This window comes from Neovison vison, chromosome 2 (genome assembly GCF_020171115.1).
Source record: "Neovison vison isolate M4711 chromosome 2, ASM_NN_V1, whole genome shotgun sequence".
NCBI classification, from domain to species: domain Eukaryota; kingdom Metazoa; phylum Chordata; class Mammalia; order Carnivora; family Mustelidae; genus Neogale; species Neogale vison.
This window is the reverse complement of record NC_058092.1, coordinates 166,404,089-166,417,456: the sequence shown is the minus strand read 5'-3', so window position 1 is coordinate 166,417,456 and position 13,368 is coordinate 166,404,089. Positions and strand designations below refer to the sequence as shown.

Sequence of the window (13,368 nt, the reverse complement as noted above, 5' to 3'; positions counted from 1 at the left end):
ATTAAAAGTGATGTGGTGTGTATACACAATGGAAGACTATTCAGCAACCCAAAAAAACAAAATCTTGCCATTTGCAACCATGTGGATGAAACTGGAGGGTATTATGTAAATTGAACTAAGTCAATCAGAGAAAGACAATCATCATATGATCTCATTCATATGTGGAATTAAAGAAACAAAACAGAGATCATAGGGGAAGCGAGGCAAAAACAAAGCAAGATGAAATCAGAGAGGGAGACAAACCATAAGAGACTCTTAATTAGAGGAAACAAACTGAGGGCTGCTGGAGAGGGGCTGGGTGGAGGGATGGGGTAACTGGGTGATGGGCATTAAGGAGGGCACATGATGTAATGAGCACTGGGTATTATATAAGACTGATCAATCACTGACCTCTACCTCTGAAACTAATAATACACTATATGCTAACTAATTGAATTTAAATTAAAAAATAATTTTATATAAAAAATAATAACATGTAAACATTTAACTGCATTTCTAAAATCCAAATAAAGTATAACTGCCATTAAAAAAAAACCTACTACAACTGATAAAGGAATTCAGTAAAGTCACAGGACACAAAATTAATGTTCAGAAACCTGTTGCATTCCTATACACTAATAATGAAATAGCAGAAAGAGAAATTAAGAAAACAATCCTATTTACAATTGCACCAACAATAATAAAATATCTAGGAATAAACTTACCGAAAGAGATGAAAAAACCTGAGCTCTAAAAACAGTTAAGACGCCAATGAAAGAAATTAAAGACAAGATACAAAAAATGGAAAGACATTCCATCTCACGAATTCAAAGGACAGATATTGATAGAATGTCTGTACTACCCAAAGCAATCTACAGATTTAAATCAATCCCTATCAAAATATCAATAGCAATCCCTATCAAAATATCAATAGCATTACTAGAAAAAACAATCCTAAAGTTTGTGTGGAGCCACAAAAGACCTCCAATAGCCAAGGCAAGTTTGAAAAAGAAAAACGAAACTGGAGGCATCACCATTCTGGACTTCAAGCTCTATTACAAAGCTGTGATCATCAACATGGTGCTGGCACAAAAACAGACACACAGATCAATGGAACAAAATAGAGAACCCGGAAGTAAACATATAATTGTATGGTCAATTAATCTTCGACAAAGGGGAAATAAATATCTGATGGAAAAAAGATGCTCTCCTCAATAAATGGTGTTAGGAAAACTGGATGGCAATATGCAAAAGAATGAAACTGGACCATTTTCTTTTACCATATACAAGAAATCAACTCAAAATGGATTAAAGACTCAAACTTGAGACCTAAAAACCACAAAAATCCTAGAAGAAGACATGGGCATTGATGGCTGTGGCAATGGTTTTCTAGATAGGTCTACTGAGGCAAGGAAATAAAAGTAGAAATGAACTATTGGGACTACATCAAAATAGAAAGCTTTTGCACAGCAAAGGAAAAAAAAAACAATAAAACAACTAAAAGGCAACCTAAGAAATGGGAGAAGATATTAGCCAATGACATATCTGATAAAGGGTTATTACCCAAAATATAAAAAAACTTATACAACTGAGCCACCCAAAACCCACATAATCCAATTAAAAATGGGTAGGAAACATGAATAGACATTTCTCCAAAGAAGACATGCAAATGGCCAACAGACACATGAAAAGACACTCAACATCACTCATCATCAGAGAGATACAAATCAGAAACCACAATGAGATACCACCTCACACCTCAGAATAGCTAAAATAAAAAACACAAAAAACAGCAAATGTTTGCGAGGATGTGGAGAAAAAGGAAGCCTCTTGCACTGTAGGTGGGAATGCAAACTGGTGCAGCCACCATGGAAAACAGTGTAAAGGTTCCTCAAAAAGTTGAAAATAGAATTACCCTACAATTCAGGAATCGCACTACTGGGTATTTACCCCAAAATGTAAAAACACTAATCCAAAGGAATACATGTACCATATATATATATATGTATGTGTATATATATATATATATATATATATATATATATATGTGTGTGTGTGTGTGTGTGTATATATATACACACACACCCCCATTCATTTATCGATGGACACTAAGTCCATCGATAATATATATAATAATATATTATATATTATATATATTATATATTATATAACATTATATTAACATGTTATATAATATATATATGCACAACGGAATATCATTCATCCATTAAAACTAATTTTGCCATTTACAACAATATGGATAGACCTAGAGAGTATTATGCTAAGCAAAATAAGTCAGTCAGAAACAGACAAATACCACCTGATTCCACTCATATGAGGAATTAAAGAAACAAAACGAAGAGGGGGGTGAAGAAAGTGAGAGACAAACAAACCAAGAAACTAACTTGTAAGTACAGAGATCAAACTGATGGTCACCCAAGGGGAGGAAGGTTGGGGGGATGTACAGGAATAAAAATACCATATTGCCCTTTGATGAAACTTGCCGGGGGGAGGATCCAGAGACGCAGAAATTTTGCTTATATCAAAGTCTAGCCTGGGGTGCCTGGGTGACTCAGTGGGTTAAGCCTCTGTTTTCAGTTCAGGTCATGATCTCAGGGTCCTGGGATTGAGTCCTGCATCAGGCTCTCCGCTCAGCGGGGAGCCTGCTTCCCCCTCTCTCTCTGCCTGCCTCTCTGCCTACTTGTGCTGTTTGTCAAATAAATAAAATCTTAAAAAAAAAAAAAAAGTCTAGCCTGACTCAGTGTTGTCTCCAGCCAATGGGGAAAAGGACAACCCGAGTGGAGGTTGACATGAAAGCATTTTGTCTTTCTTGTTTTGGGCAGAACCAAGCCTGAGGAAGAACCCTGCCTGGTGAAAATTGCTTTCTCCCCTACCCAGAACAAATACACTGGCAACCATTCATAGCACTCCCCACATCAGAGTAGCCGAAAAGCAAGTGGGGAGGGGACGTGGACCACCGCCATGCTGGAGAGTGAATTCACACCATTTCTCACATTCTTTCTTGCTGGGATTTGTCTGGCTCATTCCCAAGGACAATCTACCTAAGATCTAGGGAGGAAGGAAGAAAAACTTCTTGCTCACATGTATCCACCTAGAGGGATAATGCCTGAGGGGGCCTTAACATCCTGGGTTTTCATGGGTTTAGGATGGGGATAAGGGTTAGATGGCTCCAGAAATGCCCAGGCCTCTCACCAGAGGGAAGGGGGTGTCTCATGTTCCCCCTGCTATGTGGAGGCTGGAAATAAGCCCGTGTGGGAATCAGAAGCTAAGGCAGGGTTTGGGTTCTGAGGCGCTGAGTTTAGGCTGGGCAGCTGCCCCCCGAAGGAAGGGAGAACTCCAGAAACTCAAGAGGCCAGCCCAGACCTCTCTCGTAGGTCTCGGAGAGAAAGCCAGGGCTCAATGACAGGGGAAGACAGAAAGGGATCTCGAGCTTGTGGGAGCTAAAAGCAGGATCCACCGATCCACCTGGACGATAGAGCCAAGACAGAGCCAGGCAGCAATGGAGTGTGAGCTAAAGCAGGTAAGACACACCTGCAAGGGCGTAGTTGGTCTTGGAAAAGACCCAGATCTCCTACAGAGTTCGTGACACTACTTCATGGGTCAGGAGATGAGAGATTTGCATGGATTAGGCTGACTAGTCATGCCAGGACACAAAGGACGCCACCAATGTATGGAACTGTTACTAGGTAGACACTTACCAAGCCAGGGCAAGGAGGATAGTCACCTTTTAAAAATAAAAATAAAAATAAATAAATAAAATAACATGAGTGTACTGATCTCGTAATAAGGCTCCACACCCTGCTCTAAAACACGACATAAGTTGCCTCCTTGAGTATCCTCGGCTGTATTTTCAGGATGGCACTGGTTCTAACCCCTATTCTACACTCCAATTAAAAAGAAAAAATAAAGAGTCCAAGAGAAGTGAAACAAATAGCAAAGGTTATATTGCCAGTATAACCAAGCATCTGTCCTGTACTTGTAGTTGTCCGATATTCTTAGAGGGACAGTGACATAGTGTCTACAAAGCAGTCAAATTCACAAAGCTAAGAAGAAACCAAAGGTTTAGACTCAGCATGGTGGGAAGAGGTAAGGATTCCATGGTGGCCCCCCGCCAGATAGAGAAATTCCAATACTTGCCCAAGGTCATGGTGATGGAGCCTTGAAGCCGTTGCCCATATCTGGCCTTCTGCTCCTTTGTGGGGACACAGGGAGGTTATGCTCTCTGGGTCCCTGGTAGTCACTGGTCAATGGGCTGTGAGTGGCAATGACATGTGTCACTTGCAGATTGATTTATTTAGTGCAGAGGCATTTAGAGGGGGTGTGCGTTCTCCATGATCTCCCTTCCTCTGCTCTGATGACCTTGATAACTGCTTGCTCCAGATGACAGGTTACATGATCCCTGAGTCACCACTTGGAAGAAATCTGCTCCAGAGAGTCATCAGACCAGGAGCGCAGTTTGCATAAGCAAGAAATAAATGCTTCTGTCTTAAGCAATGATTTTCCCACAGCAAGCCCCCCCAACCCATTTTGATTAACATAGACATCTGATGAACACCAGTTTTATGAAGAGGACTCCTTAGCTAATCTTAAGTCTTCTTGAACATGTCTCTCAGTCCAGTAAGTGCCACAGATCAGAGAGAGGTGACAAATCTTATGGGACTCTTGACTCCGGGAGACAAACTGAGGGTTGGGGAAGGGGGTGCGGCATGGGGCAACTGGGTGACAGGCATCCAGGAGGGCACATGATGGGATGGGCCCAGGATGTTATACGCAACTAATGAATCATTGAACATTATATCAAAAACGAGTGATCTGTTGGCTAATTGAAATTAAATTTTTTAAAAAATCAAACAGTTTTATTCCTGGATGACCACATAAAGACAAATGAAATTTGACCCCTCTCTTACACCATTCACTGAAATTAACTCAAAATGGATTAAAGACTTAAACATGAGACCTGAAACCATAAACTTCTTCTACAGGAAATGTCAGGGAAGAAGCTCCTTAACATTAGCCTTGGCAATGATTTTTGTGGATACGACATAAAAAGCACAAGCAGCATGAGCAGGAATTAACAGGTGGGATTACATCAGACGAAGCTTCCACACAACAAAGGAAACCACTGACAACACGAGAGAGCAACCTACAGAGTGGGAGAAAACATTTGCAAACCATATGTCCGATAAGGGATTCGTCCAAAATATATAAAAGAACCCCTATAACTCAATAGCAAAACACCAAACCAATCCAATTTAAAAATGGGCAGAAGAACCAGACATTTTTTCCAAAGAAGACATCCAAATGATGAAACGTACATGAAAAGATGCACGTTTCAATGTTACATCTCAAAATATACTAAAATCTCTCTAATTCAGACGTCACATTTCATGCAGTCTCAGCTCTAAGACGTAGTTACAAATGGGAAACAGAAGATGTCTGCAGGCCACAGGAACTTGTGAAATAAAGTCTGCATTTTACCTGTGCAGAACTTGTTGACTTCTAATGAACAAACAATTCTAACCAACTATGCTTTTTCTTCTGCAGAAAACTGGAAAACTCTGGGTCTCTAGAAGCTGACACACAGGTGGTAAGAGTACCAAGTAAAGGAGGTTGCAGAGACAATGACTCAGCCATGGCAATGATCAGTAGTCAGAGCAACAACCTGAGTCATTTTTGCTTAACAATATCTAAGACAGCAGGAGAATGTGCCACAGATTTTAAAACATTCCCTTTGAGATTTTTCTTTTTTTAAGCTTGGGGTTTAAATCAAAGCAGTTCCAAGTTGTAAAGCTGTCCAAAAAAAAAAAAAAAATATATATATATATATATAGAGAGAGAGAGAGAGAGAAAGAGATAATTAAACTAATCCATTTTGAAGTGCTATTGTGATGTGAGGGAACTTTTTATTTATATATTTATATTATTTATTTAATGTATCAGCATTTTGCTTAACCCTATTAAAATGTTTTGCAATGATTATGTTTTAGTTTTGTGATACAAAAGTTTGTTTTTTTTTCCCAATGGGTGAATACAAGATGTGAAAAATTCCCATAGAGTAACCTAATTTTCAATGAGGCTGAAAAAGGAGATGTCAACTCTGCTAGTCTATCCTTAGATATTCTTCTCTCTTTTTTTTTTTAAGATTTTATTTATTTGACAGACAGAGATCACAAGTAAGCATGGAGGCAGGCAGAAGGGCGATGGGGTGGGGGAAGCAGATTCCCTGCTGAGCAGAGAGCCCGATGCAGGGCCCGATCCTGGGACCCTGAGATCATGACCTGAGCTGAAGGCAGAGGCTTAATCTGATGAGCCACCCAGGCGCTCCTATTCTTGGATACTCTTAAAGGAAGAATAACCAACACAAAAAATAGAGTTCCTGTTCCTCCTGTTGGCTTTATGAGGGAGACTGTGTCCCCTTTCAGCCTCCATCTTGGTTGAACTCATAAGTCAGTTGTCTGATCCCAAAGGACTTTTATAAATAATGAGGCAACAACTAATTTCATCAGGACTAATGGACCAGAGCGAGTTCTACCTGCTTATTCATTTCACTAATCGGAAAACAGGCTGAGCTGCCTTGCCTGCCCTGGTAAACTGAACTTTGGATGCACCATGAGAGATAAAGCTTCTTCTGAATTAGATAATTCAGTTGGTGTTTACATAAGAGAACTGATACCACCAAGGGGCACAGCACTGTGACCACGTTCTTAAGCCTATTGCCTCACAGATGAGTCCAAAGGTAAAGGCATATTTGGAGACTAGCATGTTTTCCATTCCAATGTGTTAAGCTCAGGGTTGATATGTTCAAAAGATTTAACTACTGGTTCAGCCAGAGCCCTGATCAATTAGAATGGGTGCTGGGGTAAACAACTAGTATCCCTACAGCAGTGTGTTCCTGCTGAACATCCATGAGTTCTAAGCTCGTAAATAGAATAAGAAACCAATCAATTAATAAACAAATAAATAAATAAGGCTCCACCATCCAATAGGAAAGAGACAGAACATCAGAAAGCTGGCATGTTCCAGCATGGCTGGGTGAGGACGTTACCTCCAGCCAAATGCAACAGAATTATGAGATGAAAGAAAACACCTTGCTCTAGCCGAGGCAGGTGATAAGCCAGATGACCCTTGAAAGGCTTTCCGAGGGAGACTATAACAAACTCAACTCGCAGAGGAGAAAAATGAGATTGTGAGCAATGCTTCCGATCTTGCCCTGGAAGACAGAAGTTGCCTCTCATCACACCCACCCCGCAGGCAGATCTCGGGGAGCGGACACATTTACCAGCAGCTTCCCTGAGCGCTGAGTGCTTTATAGCAGGTAAGCAGCTGAGAGAAACTCGCAGACACAGCAGAACGGCACCGATTTGGTAATAAAGGACATGTAGGTAGGGAGCGGTGGGGACTGTCCCAGCCAGAAGCGTGCGCTTGTCTCAAGGGGACAGCCACCACTCATTGGTGCCAGGAGGAAATGAAGGTCCAGTATCGATGGATCTTTCCATTTCTTTTAGGGAAAAGTTAGTAACGTGAGGCTTATCTTAAATTTCTTGATTTTCCAAATGTAGGCAAAATATTTCTCTTTCACTCTATGTGGGACAAATCAAACACATGCAGGCCTCTGGTTTACTCCATTGCTTCCTTCATTTAATTACATTCCTCAGGCATCTACCAAGTCCCACATACTGTGCAGGACGGAAAGGATAGAATTCTGAAGACGTAATTCCTGCCTTCAAAAATCTTACAGTCTCGGGGGCACCTGGGTGGCTCAGTGGGTTAAAAGCCTCTGCCTTCGGCTCAGGTCATGATCCCAGGGTCCTGGGATCGAGCCCCACATCGGGCTCTCTGCTCAGCGGGGAGCTTGCTTCCCTTCCTCTCTCTCTACCTGCCTCTCTGTCTACTGTGATCTCTGTCTGTCAAATAAATTAAAAAAATCTTTAAAAAAAAAAAATCTTACAGTCTCACGTAAGCTAGAGCGGATTGCCAAGTAATTACAAAACTGGCCTGTGTGTGCCTCACTACTCTGTGGGCTAGCCACGTGGCTGGGCCAATGGGCAGCTCCGCTCATCTGGGGAGCTGCTGGGTGGGCTTGGATTTGGCTGGAGCTGCCGGTTTACGGTGGCCTCCACGGGACAGCCCATCTCTGTTCCACACGGTCTCTCATCCTCCTACAGGCTAGCCCAGGGCGGTTCACAGGGCAGCTGGGCCAGTTTCCAAGAAAACGAGTGGCAACACGCAAGCCAGGCTCCCAGCCGGCCTGTTGTAACTTCCGCCCCATCGTATGACCAAGGCAAGTTGCGGGGCCAACCCAGCCTCAAGGGGAGGAGAAATGGTCTCCACCTCTTGACGAGAAGTCACGTCTCGGAAGGTGTGGATTCAGGGAAGGGTGGAGGGCCGTGGCCATTCTGGCAATCTACTTCACCTCATTAGAAGGCATGGCATGTGCGAAGCTGTCTGCCATCACGAAAGCGGAGAAGGCAAAGGGGTACTAAGGCAAGACAGGACCATGGTGGTCAGAAGAGGCCAGTCCATGAAGGTCCTGCCTCATATGCAGAAAGATTTTTATAATTAAAAAAAATTAAAAATGGAGTAAAAAAATCATTCTCTCTGCTGATTATAAGAAGAATACAAGACAAATGCAGAATAAATACAATGCAAGGTTTGAACATAAGCTTATGAAATAAAATGTTCTGGGGACTTGCAAAAAAGTCAGATAATAACTAGCTTGATAAAAATCAAGGAAGGCTTCATAAAGGAGGTGGACTGGCAGCTGAACTTTGAAGAACAAAACAGATTTTCCCAGGTAGTGGTGTGGTTGTTGACGTATGTGTTCATCCAAGTGCAGGGGAAGGGAAGCCCCAAATACGTGAGATAGTCAGCAGAGTGGTTTGGCTACATCGAGGACAGACGTTCACAATGCTTTTCTACCTTAACCTTCTGGAATATGATGTTCCCGTGTGACACTCCCACATTCATACCCCGGGCATGCCAGAGGTAGGACAGGATGCAGTGGTACATAAGAATGGCCCGTCCAGCCTCTCTTGCTCAAAGGTCCACTGTGACACTGACCTTGAGACCCACTAATGCAGGCTTTGTCGGAGAGCAATGAAAGAGGCAGTAGAGGGGTACTGGAGGTTCTAAAATATCGTGTTCTGGGGCGCCTGGGTGGCTCAGTGGGTTGAGCATCTGCCTTTAGCTCAGGTCATGATTCCAGGGACCGGGGATCGAGTCCTGTGTCGGGCTTCCTGTTCTGCGGGGGAGTCTGCTTCTCCCACTGCCTGTGCCCCTGCTCCCTGCTTGTGCTCGCTCTCCCTCTCTCTCTCTCTCTCTCCAATAAATAAATAAGATCTTAAAAATAAATAAATAAATGAAATGCCAGGTTGTGGAAATCTTAATTTAGAATGCAAGAAAAGGTCCCGGCATGTTTTTGAAGAAGATAAAAGCATAAATAGAGCTGCAATTTGCCAATAGTCGCTAACAAAATGGAGCAACGTGAGCAGGATGAGGCTCAAAGAGGATTCACCTTCCTCATCCCCCGGTCAGAGCTGACATCATGAACCGGCCGAAGGACATCTTCTTGGGACCCTCCAAATCTGTCTCTGCTTAGGGCTCTAACCCTGTGGAGAGATATGGAGCTGGTAAGCAATGAAACCTGATGGCCACCGTGGGGCTGGAGACAGGCAGCCCTTGAAGAGGGGAGACCCCATTTGGGAGGGAAGCACAGCCAAGGTGGTATTCCGGGGGTCACAGTGGAAATGTAGAAAGGAGGACTACGTTAAAGAAGTCTGGGTTATCCCCCTGGGATTTGCCACTCAGGTTGGTCAAGCTGGGAAAAGAAGAAGAGGGGAAATTAAACATGACTCCAGTGTTTCAAGGTTGGGAGAGACCCGTGGTGCCATGCAACAAAAGAAGAAAGCTAGAAAACTGTGCAGTGGGGAGAAGAATGGATTCAGTTTGAGTCGTAGGGATAAACATCAAGGCTGGAAAGCATCAGGGCAAACCTGAGGCTAATGCTTGTAACAACACCACAAAACAAAAATGTCACGAATGTGGCCTTTCTTCTAAGATTCCAGCAACGCTGGAAGAGGGCGTGTGGGAGAGAAACTCACTTCTTGTTTCTTCCAAGAATGTTGCAACATTGTTCAAGGTTCCTAGTAGAACTCAGAAGAGGAGGAGAGGTGAAAAATTGGTTTGCAAGAGTTTTGTCTGTCTTTTGCGTAAGGAAAATTCGGAAAGAATGACTCCTGGGTACTGGCCATGGCTGCACCTGTCGAAACTTGAACTTCTTGGCTCCCTCCTTCAACCTCCGCTTAATGTCCGAATGGTCCTGGCTTCATGAATGTAGCAAACTTGATCAAATTATGAGAGCCGGCGTCGTTCTGCTGTCTCTCTCAAAATTGAGATCGTTTTTCATGCGACAAAACTGGGGGCCCATGTTCAGAGGAGAGGAGCTGAATATCTAGTCACCCGTCTTGCAGGGAGAGGGTAAAAAGGGGTGGCTGAAGAGGATGGGTTCTGGGGGCGCCAGGGTGGCTCAGTTGGTGAAGCATCTGCCTTCAGCTCATGTCATGATCCTGGGGTCCTGAGATCGAGTCCTGCATCGGGCTCCCTGCTTGGCGGAGAGTTTGCTTCTCCCTCTGCCTCTTCTTCCCCGAACCCCGCTCGTGTTCTCTCTCTTTCCCTTGGTCTCTCTCTCAAATGAATAAATCAAATCTTTAAAAAGGGGGGGGTTGGATTCTAGGTTAAGATTTCTTGAGTCAAATCCCAACAATGCCTCACTGATGCATTGATTTTTTTCATCTGTAAATTGGAGATGTTCCTCCTCGCCTTCTCTACCCGTGGTTGTGAGGATTCACGGAGAAGTACAGGTCAGGTGTACTTAGTGATTAAATCTGATTGCTTCACAATTCTCTTTATTTCTTTTTTCAGTATGGACACCTATAAAGTGCTAATGAATAATTCCCCTTGTTTGGTGGTATCACCCATGGGAAGCTCTCATTTTCTAAAATTTCCTTTGGTTTAGCATGACCAGGAGAGACTTCGAGACCTATCGATGAATGAATGTCCCTATAGAGGATGTTCTCAGCAGCTTCCTGGCTCTCCGAGAAGATCTGAAGTCAGCTGGGCCATAGAAGTCATCAGTGGGGAGTGCCGGTCGTACTCAGGCTCGGTCGATATGAAGTTAGTGAGATGAACTTCAACAAATGATCTTCCACAGCAAAGCTTGGAAACTTTCTTGTTTCTACTTGGGCTAACCCCCAAAGGTACATGAGCTGCAAGAGGATTAGAGTACTCGTACACTTCAGCTGCAAAGATTTCCTTATAAATTCTTCCTCTTATTACTATAGTGACATAAACACGGCGCATTGGGATTCAATTAACGTAGTTCTGGGGTCTGAGCATGTTGGACGGTAGTAGCAATTTTTTTTTCTCCTAATATCTTAAACCAGCACATCATTTCTTTATCAAAGACTTTTCTGCCACAAGTATGGGCAGTGGTGTGCTGCTGTTTATAACAACCTGCTCTCCCGGAATAAAAAACCCCGGGTGTGTCATGCCATTTGCCAAATTCTGTGAAGTAAATACTCTCACCATAGCTAATCAACCATCAGCTACTGAAGAAGTCCCTGAAAAGTGAGGTTGGGAGGTCTCTGTGCAGCGGGCTCCAATGAACCAGTATGAACCTTCCTTGACATTCAATTGTCACTGTGTCCAACACCTCGCAAGCTGCCAATGAGACATTTTGTAAATATCATTTAGGGTAACAGTGTTGCCCTTGGAGCCAGGGCAGCAGGAACTGGATATTCCAGGTGGTGGAGGAAAGCATATCCAGCTGGAACACGCTGCTCGGTTTTGTATCGGAAATAATCATCAATACGCCTTGGTGTGTTTATGTTAGCTACCCTTCCCAGACCAGACCTGTCTGCAAAAGCAATCTGGGAATATAGATGGCAATAACAACAATAACCAAAAGAGGTGCCCAGGGATTCTCCGAGGCCCCGAGGGACCTCATTCCTTGGCAGAATCCTAAGAAGCTCATTAGCAGATATTAAAATTCTCCCGTGTGGTCACCAGTAGGAGTCTCTGCACTGCCCTCTAGTGGTTTCAATGGCGGCCGTCACCTAGTGGTGGATGACTACTTCCGGACCACACTGTCCCCTTCTGCTCAAGTGTGTTCGCGTCACTGAAGCTGTCTGTCCTCGGTAAGGTGTGAGGAGAAGCCGCCTGACCACGGATACATGGGTAATTGGACCCCACTTCTCTGGAGAAATTTGATACAAAATTCCCACATGCTGAAAGGGAAAATGGGTGAGTGGGACGACTTAGAGTCACAGCCCAAGTGGTCCCTTGGTGCAGGAAGTCTGGGTATCGGCGTTCCTTCCCTGCAGAGTGATCCTTGACATTCAGATCTAGGGATACGAGGTGGTTCTTCACCTCCTGTTTAACAGTCTTGGTCCTAAGCCTGGGTAACTCACCAATTCTAAGTTTTTATTACCATTTTTCCCCAAATCCCCATTCCACCCTGGTGCTAGCAAACCTTCTGGTGCCCACCCTGAGAAGTGGTCCCGATTGGCTAGGTTTCCTCCCTCTCCCTCCAGACAGTGTATTTGCCCTAGAGATTTGGTAAGTTCTCCATTTTCCTCGCCTACTCTTGACCTTGTAGCTGTCTCAGCAGAGAAGGAAGAGCTTCTTTCTCAGAGAGGAAAAGGAAAAGACTGGCAAAGTTCTCCCTGCAGAAAGGCCTTGGAAAGGTGCCTATTTGGAAGAACCTTGAAAGCCAGCTCCAGGCATCTCTGTTTTAACCCACAAGGTAAGGTTTCCAGGTGTCACCTCACAGCAGTAATGATTTCCTTTTGGCGAAGGTGATGGGGCTGGGGGCACGCCCCTCCCCGTCCTCCCAGTTGACAGGATTGTGAAGGCAACAGAGAGAGCAAGTGTGATATTGCCGTGAAAACTGCAGTGTTGAAAAGATGCTAATTCTCGGAACAGCGATCCCCTGCATAAAGGGAATGGCTTAACCCATTTCTGCCTCTGAAACTGCATCCATTCTCCCGTGCTGGTACTTACTGTGTAATACCGAGTGTGTATCTCTCCACTAGATTTGGGGTCAGAGCCTATTGTGTGTCTCTCTGGAGCACCAGCGTCAGTCCAGATAGTGACACACCGGATCCCATATTCACAAACGAAGCAAATGCTCAAGGACGTTTGAAGAGCTAATAATGCATCGCAGACAGGGGATCTGAACTCACATCTGTTGACACCGGCTGCAGTGAACACATCACCCTGATCATCAAGGTCTTTGATGTCAGTTATTGGTGGCTGATGCACAGCGACAGGACAGACGTGGAATGAGGATTTAATCAATCGTGCCTCTGT

The 13,368-nt window shown here is 43.8% G+C and overlaps 1 protein-coding gene across 3 annotated transcripts in view; it reads right to left on the bottom strand.

Moving 5' to 3' along the window:
* The window catches only part of ASAH2 (N-acylsphingosine amidohydrolase 2), a 110,377-nt gene that overhangs the window by 95,545 nt on the left and 1,464 nt on the right, over positions 1 to 13,368 (bottom strand). The window contains exon 1 of one of the 3 annotated variants that reach the window (XM_044239516.1): positions 9,515 to 9,553. The exons of the other annotated variants lie outside the window; for them this stretch is intronic. The gene's annotated coding sequence lies outside the window, so the exon portion shown is untranslated. Of the gene's footprint in view, positions 1 to 9,514; positions 9,554 to 13,368 lie in introns of those variants that run through there. 3 annotated transcript variants of the gene reach the window in all.